This window comes from Arvicanthis niloticus, chromosome 4 (assembly GCF_011762505.2).
Source record: "Arvicanthis niloticus isolate mArvNil1 chromosome 4, mArvNil1.pat.X, whole genome shotgun sequence".
Taxonomy (NCBI): Eukaryota; Metazoa; Chordata; class Mammalia; order Rodentia; family Muridae; genus Arvicanthis; species Arvicanthis niloticus.
This window is the reverse complement of record NC_047661.1, coordinates 67731652-67757835: the sequence shown is the minus strand read 5'-3', so window position 1 is coordinate 67757835 and position 26184 is coordinate 67731652. Positions and strand designations below refer to the sequence as shown.

The following is a 26184-nucleotide window of genomic DNA, read 5'->3' as shown; positions in this document are numbered from 1 at the left end:
GAGCCACCATGTAGTTGCTGGGAATTGAGCTGAGGACCCCTGGAAGTGCTCTTAACCACTTAAGTGCTCTTAAGTTGGTGCTCTTAACCACTGGGCCATCTCTCCAGCCCAGTTTACACATTTCTAATTAGGTGTTCACTGAGTGTAAATCATTGCACAAGGCACTTGGGGATAAACACCATGTATATTACTGTTCTCAAGAGGAACAGAACCAATAGGGGATATATATATATATATATATATATATATATATATATATATATGTACATGTATATGTATATAGAGAGAATTTATTAAGCCAGTTCACACTGAGATAGTGACATCAGCTGCTTCACACCTGAGAGGCTGCAAACCCAGTAGATGCTCACTCCTTGAGGCTGGATGCTTTGGATGTCCCAGTCTGACATCAGAAAGGTTCCTAGGGAGATGCTGGTCCTTAGTGACAGCAGCCTACAGATGCTGGTCCATAGTGACAGAAGACTAGAAATGCTGGTCCTTAGTGAGACAGCCTGGAGATGCTGGTCCTCAGTTATGACAGCCTGAAGATTCTAGTCCTTAGTGATGGCAGTGGCTGCAGTGGCGGTGGTGGTGGTGGCAGCAGCAGCAGCAGCGGCAGCGGCTACAAGAGAAATCAACTCCTTTCAAGAGAAAAGGCCAAGCAACCAAAAGTTGAACAATCTTCCTCTTGCTGTGTCCTTTTTGAATCTGGGGTGCTACCAGAAGGTGCCTTCCACATTTGGGTTAGGACTTCACATCTATTAAGGTAATAAGGACTATTTCTCAGGTGAGGCTCCCTATTCAAGTGATTCTAATTTGTGGCAGGTTGGTATTAAAGCCAACCATCACGGATAGAAGAGACAGCTCAAGTTTGTGTCTTCTACCAAGACAGGTGAGGCCGATAAATTGATGCCAAACTGAGGTATTCTGAGGGGAGCATGGAGGTTGAGGGGCACATTGGATAGTACTAGGGTACAATTAGACAAATCTTGACCACAGTGGAGAGACTAACTTTAAGTCGCTGTGTGAAGACAAGGAGTAACAGGACAGCATAGACAAATAATTCCTTTGCAGATAGTAGACAAAAACCTAGAAGAACTAGAAGTAATTCATGGCCAGACATTGGTGGCGCACGCCTTTAATCCCAGCACTTGGGAGGCAGAGGCAAGCAAATCTTTGTGAGTCCCAGGCCAGCCTGCTCTACAGAGCAAGTTCCATGGGGCAGAGCTGTTATATACACACACACACACACACACAAAACAAAACAAAAAAATATCATTAGAAATATAGTCATCCAAGAAGACCTAATAATGTTTTTTGGGGGGATGTCTGGAAACATGGCCCATCAGTTAGAGCACTGGTTGCTATTCTAGAAGACCTGAGTTCTAATCCCAGCACGCAAATGGTGGCTTACAACTGTCTAACTTCAGTTCCAGGGGTTCCAATGCTCTCTTCCAGAGTCTACAGGCACCTGGTGTGCATGTGGTACACAGACATGCTGGCAGGCAAACACCAAATTAAATAAAAGAAAATTAAATTTAAACAATTTAAATTTTTTTGGACTTGTTTTGTAACCAAGGCTGCCCTTGACTCCTGAACTCTTGCCTTCACCTCCCAAGTGCAGAGAGAGCAGATGCATGCCACCTAAACCTTACTTTCTTTTTCTTTCAGAGTTATTTCATGTGGATGGATGCTTTGCCTGCACGTATGTATGTGTACCACATGTGAGCCTGGTGCCTACAGGGGACAGAAGGTGTTGATTTCCCTGGACCTGGAGTTACAGATGTTGTGGGCCAGCATGTGGGTGCTGGGAATCCATCCCAGATTCTTGGTAAGAGTAGCGAGAGCTGACAGTGGTTAAGTCATTCCTTGGCACACTTCCAGAGCCTTCAGCAACTCCTTTCTGTCTAGTGAGGTAAGATGCTCCAGGCTCATCTTGTATTTTCCCCAAAACCTAGGACAATCATTTCTTTAGGGATCCTGGCTTCCTAGATATTAGAGCTGTAGAGTCGGGTTTTTTTGTTTTGTTTTTTGTCTTTGTTTTAGATTTATTTATTATATATACATTGTTCTGCTTACATGTATGCCTACAGGCCAGAAGAGGGCACCAGATCTCATTACAGATGGTTGTGAACCACTATGTGGTTGCTGGAAACTGAACTCAGGACCTCTGGAAGAGCAGCCAGTGCTCCCAACCTCTGAGCCATCTCTCTAGCCCCCACTGTAGAGGTTTTTAATATTACTAAGTTGATGACTGTTTCAAGACCTTTTCAGGGTCTAAGGTTACCACCCTACCTTGTGACACTCAGTTGCTCCAGAACTATTTACTGAAAAGACTGTCCTCTCTCCATTTGATCGCCTTGGCTTTTTAAAATGTTGTTTTATTTTCCTTTTCAAGACAGGGTTTACAGAGTGAGTTCCAGAACAGCCAGGGCACCACAGAGAAGCCATGTCTTGAAAAACAAAAACAAAAAAACAAAAGCAAGTGTGAGTCACCTTTGCCTGGCCTCTTCACCTTTTATCATCATCATTATTATTATTATTACTTTTATTTTTTTACAGTTCAGTTGTGACCCTCCTCCCGGTTCGCCTTCCTACAGTTCCTCATCTCATTCTTCTCCCCCTCCTCCGTCTGTCTCCCGGTCTCAGAGGATATCCCCACCCCAACCTCTTCACCCATTTATTTATTTGTTTGTGTTTTGAGATAAGTTCTCAGTATGTAGCTCTGAATGGCCTGGAATTCACAGAGACCCTGCCACTGTCTCCTGAGTTCTGTGATTAAAGGCATGTATTACCATGCCTGCCTAAATCTCTGCAACTTTTAAAGACCCTTGTAATTATGTTGGGCCCACTCTCATAATCTCTCTTTAATTAAGTTAGATAGCCACCTTAATTCTATATATAACCTTAATCCCCCTTTGCTAGGTAATTTTTTGTTTGTTTTTTGTTTTGTTTTCCGAGACAGGGTTTAGCCCGGGCTGTCCTGGAACTCAGAAATCCGCCTGCCTCTGCCTCCCAAGTGCTGGGATTAAAGGCATGCGCCACCACCGCCCGGCAGTACTCTGTTCTTTATTCCCTACTTAATGTAACTTAGTAATGCTTTCAGCCTGCACACCTAGGTTTACCACCTTCACTTGGAGTGTCTCAGGTAGTCGATTGCTAGTGTGATGGTGTGGTAGAGTATATACCTCGATCCTGATTGACTCACATTTTTATCATTCCCAGGTGTTTATAAATTCAAGGCCAGCCAGGTGTGAGGGTGCACACCTTTAGTCGTAGCACTCTGGGGGTGAAAGATAGAAAAATTTAAGTTGACCCCCAGAACCCTACCCTTAAATCAAAGACATAAATACCTGTTTAAGTTAAACACTGTGGTACCTCAGTCCCAGGAAATTAGCTGACCATTCGAACAGATGGCCCTAACTAAACAGCCCTGAGACAATTGGTGCCAGGATGCTATAAGCTTGAGATAAGCCTGACCCCTTTGAACCAGAGCTCATGATAAATAGTGTGAAGCTAGTCCGAAATAGCCAACTATAAAGTGACTCGCCATCCATCTTAAGAATTAGAGATCAAATGTATTGATGACCTAGTGACCTGTTCCCCCTCCTTCCCCCTTCCCTAACCCCACCCCCACCTGGTTTGTGGATTCTTCCTTTATAAGCTGTAAGAACTCCTTGCTGAGGGCTGATTTCCTCTACCCCTGCTTGGGCTACAAGTGAAGGAGGCCCTAGCATGCTAGTTTTGAGTAAACCTCTTGCTATTGCATCAAGCCGAGTTTCTCGTGAGTGATTTGGGGTGCGTCTGCAGTTCTCTATGCATCGTGAAGTTCTTTTTGCTTGGGCTTTACAGGGGCAATCAGCATGCAGAGGCAGGAGGATCTCTGTGAGTCTGAGTCCAGCCTGGTCAACACAGTGAGTTCTAGGGCAGCCAGAGCTACATAGTAAGACCCTGTCTTAAAAAAAAAAACAAAACAAAACAACAAAATGAAAAACCCAGCAAAACCAAAAACAACAAGAAAGAAAGAAAGAAGGAAAGAGAGAGAGAGAGAGAGAGAGAGAGAGAGAGAGAGAGAGAGAGGTTGCTCAGTGTCACAAAGAAAAGATCACTAGATCACTGGTCCTACTGAAGTTCCAACAAGACCAAAACTTAACTTTCGATGGAGAGGGTGAGCTGGGGCTGGAGAGATGCTCAGAGATTAAGGGCAGGCTGCTCTTCCAGAGGACCTGCTTTCTATTCCCAGCACCCACATGGCACCTTACTCTGCAACTCCAGTTTCATAGGACCCAGCCCCTCTGCTGGCCTTCAAGGGCAACAAACACAAATGGTACACAAACACACCAGGCAAAACTTCCATACACATTAAACAAACAAACAATAATTCAAAAAATGTAATTGTGCCAGGCGGTGGTGGCGCACACCTTTAATCCCAGCACTTGGGAGGCATAGGCAGGCAGACTTCAGAGTTTGAGGCCAGCCTGGTCTACGGGGTAAGTTCCAGGACAGCCAGGACTACACAGAGAAACCTTGTCTCGAAAAACCAAAAAAAAAAAAAAAAAAAAAAAAAAAGGTAATTGCAGAGGAGTTTTACAAAATGGAAGGGATAGAAATTGGGGTAACAGGTTAAAAGGTGGAGGAGATAAAAAGGACTTGAATGTTTAGTGCCTTTTGTATTTACTGTTACTACTTTTATTTTTGGCTTGAGACAGAGCCTCACTGTATAACCTTGAACTCACAACAATCCTCCTGCCTCCTGAATACCAGGATTATAGGCTTTGCTCCCAGCCCACTGTTACTGTTTTTATTAGCATAACAACAACAAAAGAATTTCAACTCTTCTTACTACCTGGGATCCCATAGGTTCCCACTCTAACCAGATATACCTTCAAATGCCATTTCAAGTCCATGCTTCTCAGTGTTAGCGCAGCTCTCATGTAATCAAACTCAGAGGCCTGTGTTTCTGTCCTTTCCTGCTGTCCTGGTGAGAGAATGTAGCTCACACTGGAGGTGGGTCAAGAAAGTTTGTCAGAAATACTCCATGGTGTAGCAGGATTTTCCTGGGTGTGTCTACTTGAGCCTGGTGCCCAATTAGGCTAGAGGATCCTCCTGGAACTGGAGTTACAGACAGTTGTAATCTATCATGTTGGCATTAGGGACCCAACCTAGGTAGGTCCTCTGGAAGAGCCACCTTTGCTCTTAACACTGAGCCTTTTCTCTAACTCCGCAATACATTCAGACTCAGGAGGTAGGTAACACCAGACCTCTGTGGTGGGACTTTCTGATTTTGAGGCAGTTCTACATAATGTACCAGTTGGGTCCTGCAGATGCCTCCATGTGACTCCAGCACACATCGTGACCAGAGTAAGTGACTTTTGGGTTTCCTTCTTAACACTCTAGATTCTTTTCTTTCTTAAGATTTGTTTTTTATTCTTTTTAGTTATATATAGGTGTGTGTGTGTGTGTATCCATGTGAGTACAGGTGCCCAAGGAGGCCAGATGTATCATATTCCCTGGAGCTAGAGTTAAAGATGGCCGTCAGCTGCTCCGTGTGGGTGCTGAGAACAGAGTCTTTGTTCCTAGGAAGAGCAGCAAGTGTTAACCACTGAGCTGTCTCTCCAGCCCCCACTCTAAATTCATTTTTTTCTTTTGTTGTTGTTTGTTTGTTTTTGAGACAGGGTTTCTCTATGTAGCTCTGGTTGGCTTGGAACTCACTATGTAGAATAGGCAGGCCTCAAATTCAGAGACCTGGCTGCCTCTGCCTCCTAAGTATGGTGATAAAAAGTATATGCCCTTATGCCCGGTTCCACTCCAGATTTTTATAGAAAAAAATTAATGCCACATCCAAAGACAATCATCCCTTTACAATATTAAAAAAAATGTAAGGCATGTGCCTGAAACCAGCATTGCTAAGGGTTCTGAGTGGTAAGGTTTGAGTGAGAGAGGGTTGGGGATGAAAAACAGAAAATGAGAAATAAGACAAAAGCAATAGCTGGACCAGGAGTCTTGTGTTGAAGACCCCCTCTCAGGGGAGACCCTCACTCAAGTCTCGGGAAGTCACAGCCACCCAAAAACTTGCAAGACATCGAATCTAGATGCAAACAGCAGAGGCTTTATTCGGGAGAGTTAGCCAGCTAACGGTCAATTCATTTGTTTGCTCGTGCAGGAGCTGAATTGACAAAGACTGGCTGGCTGAGGGGCTTTTTAAAAGGGGAAAACCACAAGCCAGGGAAGTGAGGAGAGGGTGAGGGGTTGCTAAGGAAACATAACATAAAAATAGTGGAAAATTCCAGAGGAACCCAACCTAAGTGAGTCAGAGTCATGTGGAAAACACTCTGTATACTCATTCTTCTCAAAAATGTGGTCTTGCCATGTCACTGTGGCCTTACCCTGTCACTTACTCAACTATTTCTCAGTTGCTCCAGACACGGCCCTGCCCTGTCATCATGGTCACTAGTTTCTCAGCACCACCTAGATGACTTGCATTCCTCTCTTCCCTTTGTGATTAGCCGTTTCCTGAAACCGGCCAGTCTACATTTTTAGCTTGCTTCAGAGAAAATTTTCCATGCCTTTTAAAGTGAGGCCTAAAGAAAAGCTTATATACATTTTATAAAATGATTTTTATAATTTTTCATTCTACAGTGTATGCTGACGACTGATGCCAAGCATGTTTATTAAGAAGGAAGGCAGCCAGGTGCTGGTGGCGCATGCCTTTAATCCCAGCACTTGGGAGGCAGAGGCAGGTGGATTTCTGAGTTCAAGGACAGCCTGGTCTACAGAGTGAGTTCCAGGACAGCCAGGGCTACACAAAAAACCCCGTCTTGAAAAAACAAAAAACAAAAAAAAGAAGAAGAAGAAGAAGGAAGGCATCTTATACTGTATGTATGGCAGGGAGGGGAGATGGCCAAGGTCAGCAGAGCACTGAGTCAGACAGTGTTGGCAATGACAGGATACGTCAGAAACAGCTGCCTACAGAGTGATAACCACTGCCCAGGTGGAAGAGTCAGGGCCCAGAAGCCACAACCTTGACTCCTTTGAGGCACTAGGATCAGATCAGACTGGCCTTCTGAACTGAGGGAAATGTTATTCCAATTCCCAGTAAGATTTGGGGTCTTGGTCTCACCAACCAATGTAACTGGAATTCAAAGGCACATGTGGCTGCTGATTCCTAGGCTGGGTCCTGGTTTACAAGGGTTAGGAAACTTAAGCCCTGCCAACTAAAGTAATACTGGGTCTTCTGGTTCCCAATTTATTTTCTCTTTTGATTAATATTTATTTCCTCTGAGATGTTTTACATAATTGGGACAAATGAAATCTTAAAGTTAAGTCTTAAAAAGAAAAAAAAAGTCAATTTGGTCAACAGTTAGTTTAAGAAAAATGTTTAAAAAACAAACAAATAAACAAAAAAACAAAACAGGACCAAGGAGATGGCTTAGCAGTTAAGAACATTGGCTGTTCTCACAGAGGACCTGGGATTGGTTCCCAGCACCTACATGGCTTTAATCTGTAACTTCAATTCCAGAGAATCTTCTGCCTTCTTCTGGCCTGCATTTGGTGCACCCATTTGGTGCTCATATATACAGCCAGACAAACACTCTAGTTTGCTTTCTGTGGTGATAAACAACATGGAGGGAGAAAGGCTTTCTGTGGCTTACTTACAGGTTAGTCTATCACCAAAGCCAAGGCTGTGGGGAGCGCAGCCTTCTAGCCTGCTCCTCCTGGCTTACTCAGTTCCCTTTCTTATGTAGCCCAGGACCCCCTGCCCAGGGATGGTAGTGTTCACAGTGAGCTGGGCCCTCCTACAGCAATTACAATCAAGAAAATGTCCCATAACCACCCCTGCCCAGATGAACCCAAAGCCAAAAAGGCCACAGGACAAAACTGCTAACAAAAGGGAAGAGTAGGCCAAAGGGAACACAGGCTGAAGGAAACTTAGAAGATCTGCCTACAGGAAACAGAATGTGAGTCCATCCTCTGAAGCAGAAGAGAAGCTGCATCCAACCATACGTGTCTGATGGTGTGCCCTGCCCCTTGAACTCCAGAGGAATGTTTTTATCAACTGTTTTGTAATGCAAGTGTTTTTAGTAGCTCTAGAAACAATTTTTTTTTTTTCGAGACAGGGTTTCTCTGTGTAGCCCTGGCTGTCCTGGAACTCACTCTGTAGACCAGGCTGGCCTTGAACTCAGAAATCTGCCTGCCTCTGCCTCCCAAGTGCTGGGATTAAAGGAGTGCACCACTACTGCCCAGCTAGAAACATTTTTAAAAGGGGGAAAATCCCATTTCACCCCCACTCTGTTCTTTTAATGTAAATAATTTTTTAAGGGTGAAAGCCAGATGTGGTGGCACTCACCTTTAATCCCAGCACTCAGGAGTCAGAGGCAGGTGGATCTCAGTTCGAGGCTAGCCTGGTCTATAGAGTAAGTTCCAGGACAGCCAGGACTACACAGAGAAGCCCTGTCTCAGGAAAAAAAAAAAAAAAAAGTGAAATTTTTGTTTATTTTTGGTACAACCAGCAGGATACTGAATCAGGAGAGGCTGTGACTGTCAGTAAACATTACATAAACGAGCCTAGTTTTATATCTGATGAAAATATAAAGCATTCTAAATGACAATTTGGAGTCTCTGTCATGCATTTGTGTCTGAAGTGTTTTAAATTACTTTCTGTCTCTTGTTTCTAGTTTCCTACAAATCCACCACAACCTTGACATGTCAGGATTCATCATGGTGATTCTTTTTGCTAACGTTTTTGATAATGTGTGCTGAAAGATGGAAATTGAGTATGTAACTGTTTGTAGCTAAAATCGTGGATCTGTGGAAGTACAGGTTCTGAATGTTTGGCAATGTGACACGATGTCTGCCTGAGGGAAACCTGCCCCCAAGTCTGAGGCTGCCACCCCACTGGAATAACTGTTGAAACGAAACAGCAGGCAGGACTTGCGTTCAAGTTCAGTACATGTGTTAAGAATTATGTAGCCGGGCTGGAGAGATGGCTCAGTGGTTAAGAGCATTGACTGTTCTTCCAGAGGTCCTGAGTTCAATTCCCAGCAACCACATGGTGGCTCACAACCATCTGTAATGTGATCCAATGCCCTCTTCTGGTGTGTTAGAAGACAGCAACAGTGTACTCATACAAAAAATAAATAAATCTTTAAAAAAAAAAAAAAGAATTATGTAGCCAAAAAAAAATTACTCCTTATAACCTACCAAGTAAGTGTACCTAACTTAGTAGCTCAGCTTGTTAGATTAATTATGCCGGGCGGTGGTGGCGCACGCCTTTAATCCCAGCACTTGGGAGGCAGAGGCAGGCGGATTTCTGAGTTCGAGGCCAGCCTGGTCTACAGAGTGAGTTCCAGGACAGCCAAGGGCTACACAGAGAAACCCTGCCTCAAAAAACCAAAAAAAAAAAAAAAAAAAAAAAGAATTATGTAGCCGGGCAGTGGTGGCGCACACCTTTAATCCCAGCACTAGGGAGGCAGAGGCAGAGGCAGGCGGATTTCTGAGTGAGGCAGGCGGATTTCTGAGTTCGAGGCTAGCCTGGTCTACAGAGTGAGTTCCAGGACAGCCAGAGCTACACAGAGAAACTCTGTCTCGAAAACAAACAAACAAAAAAAATTATGTAAACGTGGAAGTGACTGTGTACTTATCTTCAACCAATAAAACCTCAGCTATGAAAGAAAGAAAGAAAGAAAGAAAGAAAGAAAGAAAGAAAGAAAGAGAAGAAAGAGAAGAAAGGGAAGGAAGAAAAGAAAGTGCCCCGTTGTACTGGCTAGTTCTGTGTCAACTTGACACAAGCGCTAGAGTCATCAGAGAAGAAAAGCTCAGTTGAGAGAATGTATCCATAAAGTAGGTAATCTGTAGGACACTTCCTTAATTATTGATGGGGAGGGCCCAGCCCATTGTTGGTGCTGCCATACCTGGGCTTATGGTCCTGGGTTTTATAAGAAAGCAGGCTGAGGGCTGGAGAGATGGCTCAGCGGTTAAGAGATCTGACTGCTCTTCCAGAGGTCCTGAGTTCAATTCCCAGCAACCACATGGCAGCTCACAACCATCTTCAATGGGGTCTGATGCCCTCTTCTGGTGTGTCTGAGGACAGCTACAGTGTACTCATATACAGAAAATAAATAAATCTTAGAAAGAAAGAAAGAAAGAAAGAAAGAGAGAGAGAGAGAAAGAAAGAAAGAAAGAGAGAAAGAAAGAACAGGCTGAGTAAGTCATGGGGAACAAACCAGTAAGCAGCATCCTCCATGACCTCTGCATCAGCTCCTGCCTCCAGGTTCCTGCCCTGCTTGTGTTCCGGCCTTCACTGCTTTTGATGGTGAATGTTGTATGGAACTGTGAGAGAAATACATCCTTTCCTCCCCAAGTTGCCCTTGGTCATGGTGTTTCATCACAACAATAGTAACCTTAACTAAGATGCCTGTAAATGTCCCCATAGGCCAATCTGATAGGGGTAATGTCTCAGTTTTAAATTCCCTCTTCCCACTTATGTCTAGGCTTGTGTCAAGCTGCAAAAACCAACCAGCACACTGATACACATAAAATAACAAAAATAAATCTTTAAAAAAATCACCAGTAACTGGCATTTTAAGATCCAGCATCATGCCCAGCTAGATCTACTTTGTAAGACAAAAAGCAAGCAGATGTCTAGGCATGATGGCACACACTTTTAATCCTAGTTAGTGGAAGATAGCTAGCAGATATAGGTGAGTTCAAGACTAGCCTGGTCTACAAACAGCTCAGCAAGAGCTACGCAGTGAGACTGTTTAAAAAGAAAGAAATAAAGCATCCAGATGCACCCTCTGTCTATGTAGTTCTTCAGGACTGGTGTCACTGACCTTACAAACCTGGAGGCAAAAAATAGTGGGGATAGAGGAGATAAAAGGACATTTGATATCTTGGCCCTGCCCTAAGGTTAGGAACCAAGGACCAGGAAATAAGAGGACACCTCCAAAAGGGTTCTGTAGTTCTCATGAGTCACCTGGTAGACCATGGACACCCCAGAGGTTGGATCTTAACCAGTCTACCTTGTGCAAATGTACAAAGAGGAAGGTCAGCACAAGAAGTTATCTTCAGTGCTTCTAAAGGACATCAGTAAGAACCTTACCTGTCCTAGCAGACAGCTAGGAGAGGAAAGACTAAAGGGCCGAGAGACACTTTTAAGACCTTGTAAGTCCTCCCTCAGAACCCTTGGATAACCTTAAAAGTAAACAGGAAATAGCTACTTTTTGGTTAGCAAGATGGACCAGCATGTTAAGGCACTTGTCACCAAACATGAAGACCGGAGTTTGATTCCTGGAACCCATATGGTGGAAGGAAAGAACCAACTCCTACTTATTGTCAGCTGTCCTTGGAGCACCACAAGCAAACTGTTCCAGTCCTAGCAAGCAGCAGAACTTGGCAGCTTTGGTTACATGGCTCTGGTTTTAGAGCCAAGAATAGAAGAAAGGGTTATGGAATTTCCCTTGATGACTAAGGAATGTTGCTGAGGCCAGGTGTGTGGCAGGGGTGTCCCTGAATGGAGGCCTAGAAAGAATGTTGTGTGAAACTCTGAAGGTGAAGCCTGGATTACCGTGGAGACTCCAAGAGGTTAGAGATGCCAGAGATGCCATTGGATACATGCCAAGAACATTATATGTTGGAAGAATGTGATCTGTGTTATTTTGATTTTACAGGGGATTAAAGTTAAGAGATTGCATGAATCTCAGAAGAGACTTTGAACTTTGGACTTTTAAACATTGTTGAGACTGTAATAGACTATGAGGAACATATTTTACATTATGTTATGTTTACAAGCCTAGAGGGGCCAGAGAATGAAATGTAGTGATTTGAATAGGTATGGTCCCATAGACTCATGTGTTTGAATACTTGGCTCATAGGGAGTGGCACTATTAGGAAGTGTAGCCTTGTTGGAGTAGGTGGGGCCTTGTTGGAGGAAGTGTGTCACTGTGGAGGCAGGCTTTGAGATCTTATATATGCTCAGGTAGGCACATAGCCTCCTTCTGCTGCCTATGGATCAAGATGTAGAACTCTCAGCCCCTCCAGCACCGTGTCTGCCTGTGCACTGCCATTCTTCCCATCATCATGATGAGGGTTTAACCTCTGAAACTATAAGCCACCCCAATTACATGGGTTCTTCTATAAAAGTTGTCTTGGTCATGTTGTTTCTTCACTGCAATAAAACTCTAAGACAGGAAGTATTTGTTTTGTCTCATAGTATGAAGATACAGCAAGTCATGATGGCAGGAGCTGGAGGCAGTTGATAATAGTGTATTCATATTTGTATTAATTACTCTTTTGTTATGATAAGACACTATAACTGGGGAGGGGAAAGGATATAATCAAAATATGTTCTATAAAATAATCAATAAAAATAAAAGACAGAAAAACAGACACATGACCAAGGCAGCTGATGAAAGTATTTAATTGGGCTTATTGTTCCAGAGGTTTAGAGTCTGTGATGGCAGAGTAAAGGCATGGTGGCGGGAACAGCTGAGGGCTCACATCTCAAACCACAAGCAGGAGGCAGAGAATACTAACAGGGATAGCATGAGTCTGCTGAAACCTCAAAGCCCACTCCCAGTAATATTCCTCCTTCAACAAGGCCACACCTCCTAATCCTTCCCAAACAGTTCCATCAAGTGGGGACAAAGTGTTCAAACATGAGCCTATGGAGGACATTCTTTTTCAAGCTACCACATTCTACTTTTTGGCCCCCAGAGGCCTGTAGCGATATCATAGTGTAGAATACATTTAGTCCAACTTCAGAAGTTGTTAGGGTGACCTTTTTTTTTTTGTTTTGTTTTTTTTTTTTGGTATGTCATTGTATTTTTTGACTGTTCTGTATACCAGCAGCTGAGAGTTAAATGGTTAAATGCTGGCAGTATTGTGGTATTGTCATTTCTATGGCCCATCACTGTGTTTTCTAACTTTGTAAATGTTTCCTCACCAGCCTAAAGGCAATCTAGAGATGTGTCAGGTGTCTCACTGCTGTTCAGTTCTAATCAAGATCTGATGATCAATAGCTAGAACAGGAAGTAGAGGGCAGAACTTCTAGGCAGAGGAGTGATGCAGGGAGAGGAAATCTGATATGAGAGATTAGGGAGCACAAGACAGATACAGAGCTAGCCATGTGGTGGCTCCAAGAAAATCCTGCTATAAAACGTCCCCATAGTCTTTCAGTCTCAACAATGGCTTAAAAGCCCAAAGTTTAAAATCTCCTCTGAGACTCAAGGCAATCTCTAACTGTAAGCCCCTGTAACATCAAAAAGAAAATTACATACTTCCAACATACAAGGGTACAGAATATACACCAGCACTCCAAAGGGAGGAGTTGGGGCAGAGTGAGGAAATACTGGAGCAAAGCAACACTGAATCCCAACAGGAAAACTTTGAATCCAGTAGCTGCACTCCTGATGTCAGTGGGCTCAGATGGCTTCAACCTCCCAGCTCTGTTGACTGCAGTACACTTCTCTCTCTGGGGCTGTGTGCTGGCTAATTTTATGTCAACTTGACACAAGCTAGGGTCATTGGAGAGGAGAGAGCCTCAACTGAGAAAATACCTCCAATAAGAACAGGCTGAAGGCAAGCCCAAAGAGCATTTACTTAATTAGTGAATGATTCAGGAGGGTCCAGCCCATTGGTGGTGGTGCTATCTCCTGGTGGGTGGCCTGGGTTCTATAAGAAAACCAGCTGAGCAAGCCATGAGGAGCAAGCCAGTAAGCAGCACTCCTCCATGGCTTCTGTGTCAGCTTCTGCCTCCAGGTTCCTGCCATGCTTGAGTTCCTGTCTTGACTTCTTCCTTTGATAAACAGTGATATGGAGTGGAATAAACTCTTTCCTCACTTTGCTTCTGGTCATGATGTTTCATTGCAGCAATGGTACCCTAGCTAGTACAGGCTGGTTCTGCTCCATGTATGCTGCCCTCTGTTACTCCCACCAGCGGAGAATAAGACCATTACTACAATTTTTGAGCCAAATTTGAAGCAAGATTTATTAAATATTGGCCAGGATGGTGGACACTGGCCAGATCCATACCTGGGATTCCCAGAGAAATGGCCACAAATGACGTTAGTCAGAGGCTTATAAAGGCCAGCCCCACAAGGCTACATATTTCCCACCTTTGTCCAATCAGTGGCAAATATATCCTGACATACTTCTTGCCTATGTATCTCCTCACTATGTGTGATCAAGCACGGCCTGTGCAATTGGGGCCATCCACCTTGTTTACAGACATGAGAACCTCACATGGTGGCTCGAGATCTTCCATGAACAACAGCTCCCAGCATTCCAGGAAGTTATCTGTCTTTGGACAAGTGGGGCTTACAGGTTAGAGGCATTTTTGTTTTATGGGTCTCTTAAGCATGGTGCTTTAACCTTAAAGCAGACTTTAGCCCTCACACTCTCCCTGACAGATATTCCCTGGTTCTCGAATCTCCAGTATCTTGGGGTCTCCATTGCAGTCCAAGCTCTGCTTTCAGATCCCTGTAATGGCCACTATGCAGGGACTCCTCTGCCACATGTCCAGCCCCAGCAAGTCTCCTTAACAGTGGATCTACTAGTCATTTCGTGACTCTAAAAAGCCAGCACCATGTGCAGAACACTTCCAAGCTTGGCCACCAGATTGGGTTAAACCCTAGCCACCCCTTAAATCACACTTGTAGCAGCTTTTACTTGTGTTTTAGGAGTGGAAAATCCCTTGCACAAGTTGGAAGTTCAACTGCTGGAGTCTGGCCCTGAGGGCGCCCTTTATCCCAGTGCAGAGCCGGCCTCTCCTTCATTCCCTATCTCTCAGCACAAGCCTCCAGTTCATCATTATATTTCCTGGTGATTTTTCTTTCTCTCCAAACTTACATTTTTTGTAAGTTTGTATCTCTTTTTGCCCCTACCTGGTCTTTGTTGTTGTTGTTGTTTAAATTGTAGACTTGCATAAGAGTACTCACCAATAACCATGCAACAGAATAAAGTATTAGGCTGTTTTGAAATCTCCTTCACCAAAAAAAAAAAAATTTTTTTTTCATTTAGTCTTAAGCAAGTTCTTAGGATATGGGCAGAAAGCAGCCACCTGCTTTACCAAACTATCATAAGAATGTTCTGTAGAGCAGTTACTGATCTTGCTCCCTCTGACCCCTCTTGAGCTCTTAGCACTATGCCAAGCTCCTACGAGGATGTCCTGTTAAGCTCAGATTATACATTCAACTGCTTTTCTGTCTAAAATCTCAAAAGCCTTTCACATTCCTCCAAATAAACCCAAAACATGTAGTCAGCTCTGTTACAGCCGTATCCCACAACCTGGCACCACAGTTACTTTTTTATTGCTTTTATAAGTGGCCAAGAAACTTACAAAATAAAACATCTAATTGGACTTACAGTTTCAAAGGGTTACAGTCCATGATGGCAGCGCAAAGGCACAGTTGGGGGGGGCAGCTGAGAGCTCACATCTTAAACCACAAGTAAGAGGCAGAGAGGTCACACTGATCCTGAGACCCCCGCACCCCGTGACACACCTCCTAATCCTTCCCAAACAGTTCCACCAACTAGGGACCATTTATCCAAACATATGAGTCTACAGGGCCATTATCCTTCAAGTCACCACAGCTCATGAAGCAGAGACTGATGGAAGGTTGAGTTCAGTGTGCTTCCTCCTTTTTACTCAGTCCAGGACCCCAGCATGTGGGATAATACGCTACATTTAGTGTGGCTCCTCCTACATTAATTAACCTAGTTTAGATAAAACCTCAGATATGTCTAGAGACTTCAGTAGTTCTAGATCCTGTTATGTTGACAACATTAACTGTCACAAGGATCCTCCCCTCTGCCAGTTTACAGAGCCTCTCAAATAGTGCCACCAAGCAAAGACCAAGCCTTCACTAGCTTCTGCTGTCTGGGGAATTTCATATTCAAGCTGTAATATGTGTCTGACTGTCACCCTGTTCATATGGTGGATAGCCACCATCAGATTTCTCAGAGATATTAGTGCCATGGTCACTAGTGCATTCTTACTGCACCAGAAAAGGATTGGGAGCCAGGCACGGTGACCTTTAATCCCAGAATTCGAGCCACACTAGAGAGTGGCTCTGGCAGGCTTGCTCTTCTCCCCGATTCCCTCTGCCTTACTGAAAACCATTAGATTACATTCCTAAGGCTAGCCACCAAGGTCTATTCCCATATTTGGCCACTTCCTCCTCCTGAGGCTGACTACCAAGGTTCAGCTATCAACGTATTGAAATCCAGTAATCAAAAGCCTCCTTTGGTTCACCTAATTAACATACTCAGTTAAAATTAAGCACCTCATTCTAAAAAGAGGTTTCCCCCTTTATTATAGACCACTATTTTCCTATGGGCCTCTCTAGTTACTTGTCTTTTCTTCATCCAGAGACAGTCATTTGTTCCCCTCTAGGACAAATAACTCTTCCCCCTTCCCTTTCCCCTTCTCTCCCCTCTCCTTTGTTTCCTTCCCCTTCTTCCTCTTCCTCTATCTCTGTCCTTGTTTCTTATCCCTGCCCTCTGTCTCTCTGGGGCAAATAAATCTCCTTTGTGCTGAGAACTTGATTTTGGGAGTCTGGAGCCAATACTTTTCCTACAGTGGACACCACCAAAGTCCAACCTGGTAAACCAATGAGTTTTGTGGGAGTTACTTATCAGAGCAAAAATGGCTCAAGGACAGATTCATCCCTGGAACCACGCCAGCATTGGTGACAGCTCACAAAAGCTGGAGACCCGGGTGCCCAGCACAGCCTGCAGCAGCTCAACAGATTGCAGGGTGTCTTCTCCACGTTGTTCATTTGGCCTAAGCCTTTGTCAGGCAGCTTGGCTGCTGTCAGAGGTTTCTCTGTGGCTTGTCCAGGAGTGACTCTGAACAGTCTTTATTGTTTACTCTTGGCAGGGAGGGGCCTAATGAATCTTTTCAGTTTTGGTGAGTTCCTGATTCTATTTTGAGTTATATACTTTTGTCTTAAAGAGCTTTCTTGTAAGATTGTAATAAGTTAATGTAGCAGGAAACTGATACACAACAGTCCTTGGAGGGTGTATCAAAGAATTTAAGGCTGTAAACCAAATAGCTACAGGATTCAAATCAACTATACTCTGGTATTAACAAAAAACAAGAATATAAACGAACAAAGACTTATCACTTACCCCAACTGGATGCCAGCAGCTGAGTGGCTTGGGAGGCAGGATCACATCTGAAGTGATGCAGGCAGCACAAGGAAAAGGTGGTGCATTTTTATTACCCACAATGCAGTTTCAGGTGGAACAATTGCAAAGGCTCTTCTGGGATGCACTATTTATCCAATGAGATAAAGTTCACCTGAAAGTTCTGGAGTAAATCACTTTTTCTAATTTTTAAAAAATGTGTATGGACATTTTCCTTCATGTAAGTTTGCTCTCTCTCTCTCTCTCTCTCTCTCTCTCTCTCTCTCTCTCTCTCTCTCTCTCTCCTCTCTCTCCTCTCTCTCTCTCTCTCTCTCTCTCTCTCTCTCTCTCTCTCTCTCTCTCTCTCTCTCTCTCTCTCTCTCTGTGTTGCCCAAAGAGGAAGAGGGCTCTGGATCTCCTGGGACTGGAATTACAGACTTCTGTGAGTAGTCATATAAGTGCTGAGAATTGAACCCAGAGTCTTCTAGAAGAGCAGTCGGTGCTTTTACCTGCTGACCCATCCCCCCAGCCCCACTTAAAGAGTAATGACTTGGAAAGTGAACAGGGCTAATGACCTCAGCGCTGGCTTCCCTCATGGTGGTGCAGGCACGGCTTCAGTTGGCGGTTATGTAATACAGAAACAGCAGTTGAAGGGACTCTAGCCAGCCTAAGTGTGGCGAGCGTGGCTCTGGCAGGCTTGCCCTTTTCCTCCATTCTCTCTGCCTTACTAAAAACCGTTAGATCACGTTCCTAAAGCCGGCCACCAAGATCCATTCGGCTATTTAGCCACTTCCTCCTCCTGAGGCTGACTACCAAGGTCCAGCTGTCGAAGTCCAGCAATCAAAAGCCCCCTTCGGCTGCCCTAATTAACATGTGAAATCAAAACTAAACACCTCATCCTAACAGGGTTTCCCTTAACCTTTATAAATTGCCATTTGTCTATGGGCCATGTATATCTCCTCTCTATCCAGAGGCAGTTCTTTTAACCTGGGACAAATATCCGTTCCCTCATCCCCTGTTCCTTTCCCCTGTCCCCTTCTCCCTTATCTTCTGCCCCTGCCTTTGTCTCTTATTCCCTGCCCTTTGTCCCTCTGGGACATATTAATATCCTTTGTGTTGAGAATTTGGTCTTGGGGTATCTTATGCCAATATCAGTCCCTGTAGTAGTAAGTGCCCAAACCCTACATCTTATGATAACATTACCACAGAAAACCACAGAACAGAAAATTAATGGTGATTGAATTTTGAAGAGTTAAAAATGTAAAGAATGGCTGGGCGGTGGTGGCGCACGCCTTTAATCCCAGCACTTGGGAGGCAGAGGCAGGCAGATTTCTGAGTTCGAGGCCAGCCTGGTCTAATGAGTGAGTTCCAGGACAGCCAAAGCTATACAGAGAAACCCTGTCTCGGAAAAAAAAATTAAAAAAAAAAAATTATGACGAAACCATTTGGCAGAAATTGGAATTCCTTCCGGGTCAGCACTTCTAAAATCACAGCTTGTGTTTAGGGCTTCAGATCAAGGTCACATTCGGCTTGTAGCTGTCTTCAGACACACCAAAGAGAGCATCAGATCCCATTATAGATGTGAGCCACCATGTGGTTGCTGGGAATTGAACTCAGGACCTTTGGAAGAGCTTTTAACCACTGAACCATCTCTCCAGCCCCCAAGTTGTCTTTTGTCATGGTGTCTATCACAGCAACAGAAACCTAACTGCTACTTGACAGGGATTAGGATATTTGGCCTTGTTGAGGTAGGTGTGGCTTTGCTGGAGAAGTGTGTCACTGGGAGTGGGCTTTGAGGTTTCAATGGCTCAAGCCAGGTTCAAGTCTCCCCTTGCTGCCTGCGGATCTGGATCTAGAACCAGCTACCTCCTCACCATATCTATATGCATACTGTCATGCTTCCTGCCATGATGGTAATGGACTAATCCTGTGGAACTGTAAGCCAGCCCTGATTAAATGCTTTCCTTTATAAGAGCTGCTGTGGCCATGGTGTCTCTTCACAGCAATAGAACACTGGGTAAGATGGTGAGCTGCTTCTCTTCAAGGGCAAGTCCTTCTCTCTTTGTGTTGAAACACTGTCTTAGTTAGGGTTTTACTGCTCTGAACAGACACTATGACCAAGGCATCTTTTATAAGGACAACATTTAATTGGGGCTGGCTTACAGGTTCAGAGGTTCAGTCCATTATCATCAAGGCAGGAACATGGCAGTGTCCAGGCAGACATGGTGCTGGAGGAGCTGAGAGTTCTACATCTTCATCTGAAGGCTGTTAGCAGAATACTGGCTTCCAAGCAGCTAGGGTGAGGGTCTTAAGCCCATACCCACAGTGACACACCTACTCCAACAAGGCCACATCTAATCTTGCCACTACCTGGGCTGAGTATATACAAAGTATCACAAACCCAGTTCTTCATGATGGAATAAAAAGAAGTGAGGCATGGTTGTAAGTGTTGCAGCTCTGAGGGAAAGGTTTCCCCTATACAAGTGTCAGCAGCTCTGAGGGGAAAGGTATCCTGGCAGTCAGTCAGGAGCCAAGGAGTACCACAAAGTCACTCTGCACAACAAACCTCACACAAACAATTAATTGAGAAAAACACAAGACAGTAGCTGCTGCTGCTCACCTGAGCAGCAGTGAAGAACTGTGTGGGAAGCAGGCTCTAGATAGAGTTTCTTGGTGGAGGAGCTTTCTAAGGTGAGGAGTTTCAGGGTGAGGATTGGTGGGATTTCAAGTCCTGAGTTCAGGGATTGGTGGGTTTTCAAAACCCAGAATTGTCAAACATTTTACTCTACAATGATAGTTGCATGCCTGCAATCTCAACACTTGAAAAACAGAAAGATTGATTTTTCTTTTTCTTTTTTAAAGATTCATCTATTTAGTTTATGTATATGATTACACTATCACTCTCTTCAGACACAGCAGAAGAGGGCATCAGATCCCAATGCAGATGGTTGTGAGCCACCATGTGGTTGGTGGGAATTGAACTTAGGACCTCTAGGAAGAGCAGCCAGTGCTCTTAATCACTGAGCCAGCACTCCAGCCCAGAAAGATTGATTTTAAAGCTAACTTGGACTACATATCCATACCCAGTCTCAAAAAAGGAGGGAGGACTGGCAAGATGACTCATCACTTGTGGCCAAACTGGATGACCTGAGTTCAATCCCTGGGACCCTCATGGTGGAAAGAGAGAAGTTATTCCTGAAAGGTGTCATGTATCCTCCACATGCAGGACATGGCATACCTGTGCTCTTGTGAGCACACAAGTACCTGTGGGCACGCGCGTGCACACACACACACACACACACAGGCATGCATGCAAATGAATAAATGTAAAAAAGTAGTTTTTAAAGGGGAGGGAAGGCCTTGAATTCACATCAATCCTTCTGCCTCCACCTCAAGTGCTTGTGCTCCCATGCCCAGCTATTTTTTGTTTTTATGACATGTGGCAGAAACACAGATAAAGCTCAGGTTTGACTAGTTTGTCCTGTAGGAGGGCGGGGCATAAACAGGTTTCTTGCTTAAGAGACTGGGAGAGTTTGGGTCTTTGTTTCCCACAGATTCCAGTGCTTCAAGAGAGACAAGATGGGGTTCCCCTGCAACGGTGGTTCTCCTCCAGGTCTGATGCTAGCAAAGCCATCAGGGATTTTGATTCACTGGAACAGGGCCCAAGACCTCTTCTACAAGCTCCTGGGCCTGGCGTTTTTCCAAGTTCTTCCCCTGGCACAGGTGGTTTTCATGTACACTCCGGTTTAGGGTGCTACTCAGAACCCCCAGGCCCAGAGTGGTGCACTTGGGAAAGCAGGTGCCACCAACCATGCTGTGCCCATCATCTGTGGGACATTTCAACAATGTCCTGGTGTTGGGTGGGAGTTCTAGACTCCGTCCTTGTGACGGTTTGAATGAAAATGGCCCCATACTCATTTATTTGAATGTTTGGTGGACTGTGGGGAAAGATTGAAAGGCGTGACCTTAGTCATTGGAGGAGAACATGGCATGCCTGTGCTCTCACGAGCACACAAGTGCCTGCGCTCTTGGAGAAGCTACATCACTGGGAGTGGGCTCTGAAGTCTCAAAAGCGCACACCAGGCCAGTGTCACTCTCTGTCTCCCTGTGGCCAGGGTGTAGCTCTCAGCTGCTGCTCCAGCACCATGTCTGCCTCTGTGCCACCATGCTACCTGCCATGATGATAAAGGACTCACCCTCTGAAACTATAAGCAAGCTCCTGATTAAATCTTTTCTTTTACAAGAGTTGCCTAGGCCATGGTGTCTCTTCACATGACAGTAGAGCAGTAACTATGACACCTCTCTGTTCAAGGCTCTCTTCCTGACAGGTCCAGCAGACGCCTGTCCCAGGAGGCTCTTCCTGCAGCAGGGCCCAGGTCTGATCCCCACCACCTTTCTTCAAGCTTTTAGTCAGTAGCACCCTTCCCAGTCTAGACCTCCTATCTAGACTTGACCACACCGCTTCCTTTTCACTCTCCAACTGTCTATACCCTAGTCTAGCTCTATCAGTGCCATCTCTGATGTGTGCTTAACTGGATCCAGAGCTTAGAAGAGAATTAGGTGGAAAGATTCAGGATTCTAGAAGGTTTCCTGGCAAGTTCCAAGGAGTTTCTGGCTGTCTCTTCCTTGGCCCAGCCTGCCTTCCCTTCTGAAGACAGGCTCTTCTGGAATTTTCCATTATCTGACATTTGCAAACTACTTGATAGGTGTCAGTCTAGCAAAAAGTCAGAGCACTAGTTTCAAATAGTGATGATTTCTTTTTTTTTTTTCCATTAAACACGGGCAGAGTCACAGGGGGAAAGCAGGATTCGAACCGGGGGAGAGAGAGAGCAGAGGGCACGGGCTCACCCTCTGCAGGCGGCTACCTTAGCCACCGTGCCACTGCTGGCTTGCTGTGATGAATTCTTAAATGGTACAATTATTTTTATTGAGATAGGAATTCTTACAGCCCATGCTGACCTTGACCTCATTATGTGGCTGAAAAATGACCCTAAACTCCTGATCAACTGGGTTCTACTTTCCAAGTGCTGGGATTGCAGGTGTGAGCCTGCACACCCTTTGTTTATTGCTGCAGATCGAACCCAGGGCTTCAAGCATTCTGGGCAAACATTCTCCCAACTGCAGTACATCCCAAACACCAATTAATTTTTATTTCTCGAGACAGGGTCTCACTATGTGGGTTCTTCCTGTCCTGGAACCAATTATATATACCAGGCTACCTTGAACTCACAGAAGATGTTCCTGCTTCGGCCTCCAGAGTGCTAGAATTAAACATGTGGACCACCATGTCCAGCATAACTATTTTTTAATGATTAAAGTTTACATTAGTGAAAAGTCAGGGTTGGGTGTTTTGTTTTGAGCCAGTGTCTCAGCCCACACTGGCTCAATATGGCTGCCTCATCCCTGGAGTATTGGAGTATTGGAGTATATATATAGTATTGGGATCACAGGTATATACTACCCCACCGTGACAGCTTGCTTTTTTTCCCTCTCTCTCTCCTTGTTATTGACAATGAGAAAGATAATGTTGCATACAACTTTGAGGGGAAAAAAGTGAAGTGGAAGAGGACTGTAATCCCAGCCCCCAGGAAGCAGAGACAGGAAAGTTGCAAAGGGGAGTTTTTGTTGTTTTGTTTGTTTGTTTTGAGACAGGGTCTTTCTACGTAGTCCCGGATGTCCTGGAACTCCCTGTATAGATTACACTGGTCTTGAAATCATACCTGGCCCTTAAAGTTTTATTTGTATGTGTGTGTGTGTGTGTGTGTGTGTGTGTACACTGTATGCTAGCCAAAAGAGAGCATCCAATTCCCTGGAGCTGGAGATACAGGCAGGGAAGCCAGCAGTCTGGACTACTGAGTGAGATTCTGTCTCAAGCTGAAACAAACAAACAAACAAATGGGAAAAGAAGGTGATGAAATAGTTATTAAGAGTATATAGTCTATGGGGCTGGAGAGATGGCTCAAGAGCACCAGCTGCTCTTCCAGAGTACCTGGGTTCAATTCCCAGCACCCACATGGCAGCTCACAACTATCTGTAACTCCAGTTATAGGGGATCTAACACACACACACACACACACACACACACGAAGGCAAAACACCAATGGAAATAAAAATAAATCGAGAGAGAGAGAGAGAGAGAGAGAGAGAGAGAGAGGTGGGGTTGGGGTGGGTGGGGTGTAATTGCAGCAACTGCAGGCCTAGGATGCTGAGGTGACTGCCTCCAGGTAGCAGAACCTAGTAAGATGGGCCTCTGGTGGATCCGTACACACATCCCAAGGCAGCTGCCTCACCTGAGTGGAATGGAGGTTGCACACTCTACCTCAGGAGTAGTGCTGTTCCCCTGCTGGGACCCACCTCCCTAGCAATCTGTCAGGCTGTCTCAAACAACAGGAACTGAGGGACAGATCTCATAGGCCGTTGTATCTTGGACCTCTGTGTGAGCCAGGCTGCTAGAGGAAAGTCCCCTTGTGGCACTGGATGTTACCACAGAGGCCAAGCTCAGTTCTCATGCTAGGTGGCCACCAGCTGCTCAGAGCCAGCACCTCTGGCCAGACCTCACCTCCTACATCACACATCCTCCTGCCTCCACGCTCCTTGGTGGGCTTTGAGTAGAGACTAACAAGCTTTACAATTTTCCTGTAAGATTTCCTGTAAGAAAATATAAGACCTGTAAAGAACCATATAAGACCATATATAAGGAACATTTTTTTGTTGTTGTTGTTTTTTTGAGACAGGGTTTCTCTGTGTAGCCCTGGCTGTCCTGGAACTCACTCTGTAGACCAACCAGGCTGGCCTTGAACTCTGAAATCTGCCTGCCTCCGCCTCCCAAGTGCTGGGATTAAAGGTATGCGCCACCACCGCCTGGCCAATAAGGAACATTTCTACTTGATTGTTCCCTTTTCCAGAGAAAAGAGATGTTCATTAAAAGACCATCATTTGTGCAGAGTTTGATGCCTCTGCCCATCCTGGCATTGAGTAGGAGGATTAAGAATTCAAGGCTCAGCTGGTGAGATAGCTCAGTGATTAGAAACATTGGTTAAGAACATCCAAAGGTCCTGAGTTCAATTCCCAGCAAGTACATGGTGGCTCACAACCATCTATAAAGGGATCTGATGTGTATGCAGGTGTACATGCAGACAGAGCACTCATACATTAAAGAAAACACATAAGTGAGAGTGAAGGCCACTTTAAAAACCAACAAGGCTAATTTGGGCTAGCCTGAGCTATATGAGACCTAGTCTCAAAAAAAAAAAAGTATTGCTACTTAGGTTTAGGGAGAGGCTGACCTAGGAGAGAGAGCAAAGGGTGCCAGGAGGTATAAAAGTGCAGAGGAATGGGGTGAGATGGGCCAATAGCTCTCCTCACACATTCAGAGTAGGGAGAGTTTGATGGGTTTGGTGGTAACTGATCCCTGAAAGAACCAGAGAACCTTAGGTCGGCTGTTGATATTCAAAACTAATAGCTAAGTTGGACGTAGCCTATGTCCCAACAATAGCCGGAGTTTATAAGATTTAAATAAATATTTAGGATTCAGTTACAGAGAAAGGCTCCTAGCACCTCTTCCCTACCCTTAAAGACAAAAGAGCAGGGCCATGGTGGCACACGCCTTTATTCCCAGCACTTAGGAAGATACAGAGGTGGGCCAATCTCTGAGTTCAAGGCCAGCCTAGTCTACACAGTGAGTTCCAGGATGACCAGAGCTACACAGAGAAACCCTATCTCAAAAAACAAAAGCAAGAAAAACAAAACAAAACAAAACAACCCAAAACCCACAAAACTGGCATTCAGGAGACAGAGGCAGACAGATCTCTTGATACAAGGTCAGCCTAGTCTAAAAAGTGACTTCCAGGCCATTACTACATAGTAATATCCAGTCTTCAAAACAAAACCGAGGCCCAGTTATCCATGTCCCAGCAAGCTAACAGCAGGAGACAAAACAACAACAAACCAAAACAGCCATTCAACTCATTTCCCTTTCTTCAGTAGCATGGGTAATAGCCACGGCCATGCTTTGGTCACAAGCCCCTCGACAAGGCCTCTGAGGATATACCTGTCAGTCTCTCCGTATAGCGCACAAGGAGACTGAGGCTCAAACCATAGTCAGTGAAGTGCCTGGCGTTTGACTCAGATCGGAGTCCAGTTTTTACTTCTAGTATCTCAGGCCATGCTGGTTCCCGTGTGCAGCCGCTGACTTTGAAAGCACTCTCCTGACCAGGCATCAACCACACCACCCCCAGCAGGAAAACAAAGCTCTCATGCTTAATGTGCCTCTAGTTTTTTTAGATTAGTTGAGGCTATTCTTTTTTAAATTAATTACACTGGGGGCTGGAGAGATGGCTCAGTGGTTAAGAGCACTGACTGCTCTTCCAGAGGTCCTGAATTCAGTTCCCAGTTCTGTAACTGGATCTGATGCCATCTTCTGGTATGTCTGAAGACAGCTGCAGTGTACTCACATACATAAAATAAATAAATAAACCTTTAAATTAATTACATTTACTTATTGTATGTGCGGTGTGTTTGTGGAGATGAGGGGACAGCTTGTAAGAGTCAGTTCTCTCCGCTCCCCATGTGGCTTCAGGTGATTGAACTCAGAGCCATCCACCAGGCTTTGCAGTAAGCCTTCACCTCCTGCGCCATCTCAATGGCCCCTTTACTGTCATTTTAAACCATGAAATCAAGGCTACTGTTGGATCTTAGAAGCTTGATCTACTCTTGTTCAGCTTCGTCCTGAAGCCTCAGTGAAACGCGCTGTGTTTAGTCGTGTTGAGTATGGAGACAATCTCCAGGACTTGAGCCCAACTCCCAACATGAAGCAGCAATTCAAGTGGAGTGTATTAAATGAAGAAACAAACGAGGGAAGGAAAGAAATAAGCAAGATATGAAAAAGTATTAAATGAAGAAATGAATAAAAGCAGTTCTTCAGTTAAGCATAACACAGTGAGTAGTCTGACTCAGGCAAACTTTAAAAAAAAAAAAATTGTATTTCTGTGTGCGTCGCTGTGTGAGGGTGGGTACACATGGAGAGGCCAGGGACAACTCTGAGGTTTGGCATCTCCTTCC

At 44.7% G+C, this 26184-nt stretch overlaps 1 long non-coding RNA gene across 1 annotated transcript; it reads right to left on the bottom strand.

Annotated features, from left to right (window-relative positions):
* Positions 1-115: 115 nt before the first annotated feature.
* LOC143442027 (uncharacterized) lies at positions 116-17673 on the bottom strand. The gene is made up of 3 exons (XR_013109910.1): positions 17128-17673; positions 2293-2450; positions 116-619 (listed from the first exon to the last, which is right to left on the bottom strand). It is a non-coding gene; the product is annotated as an uncharacterized LOC143442027 (long non-coding RNA).
* Positions 17674-26184: the final 8511 nt, after the last annotated feature.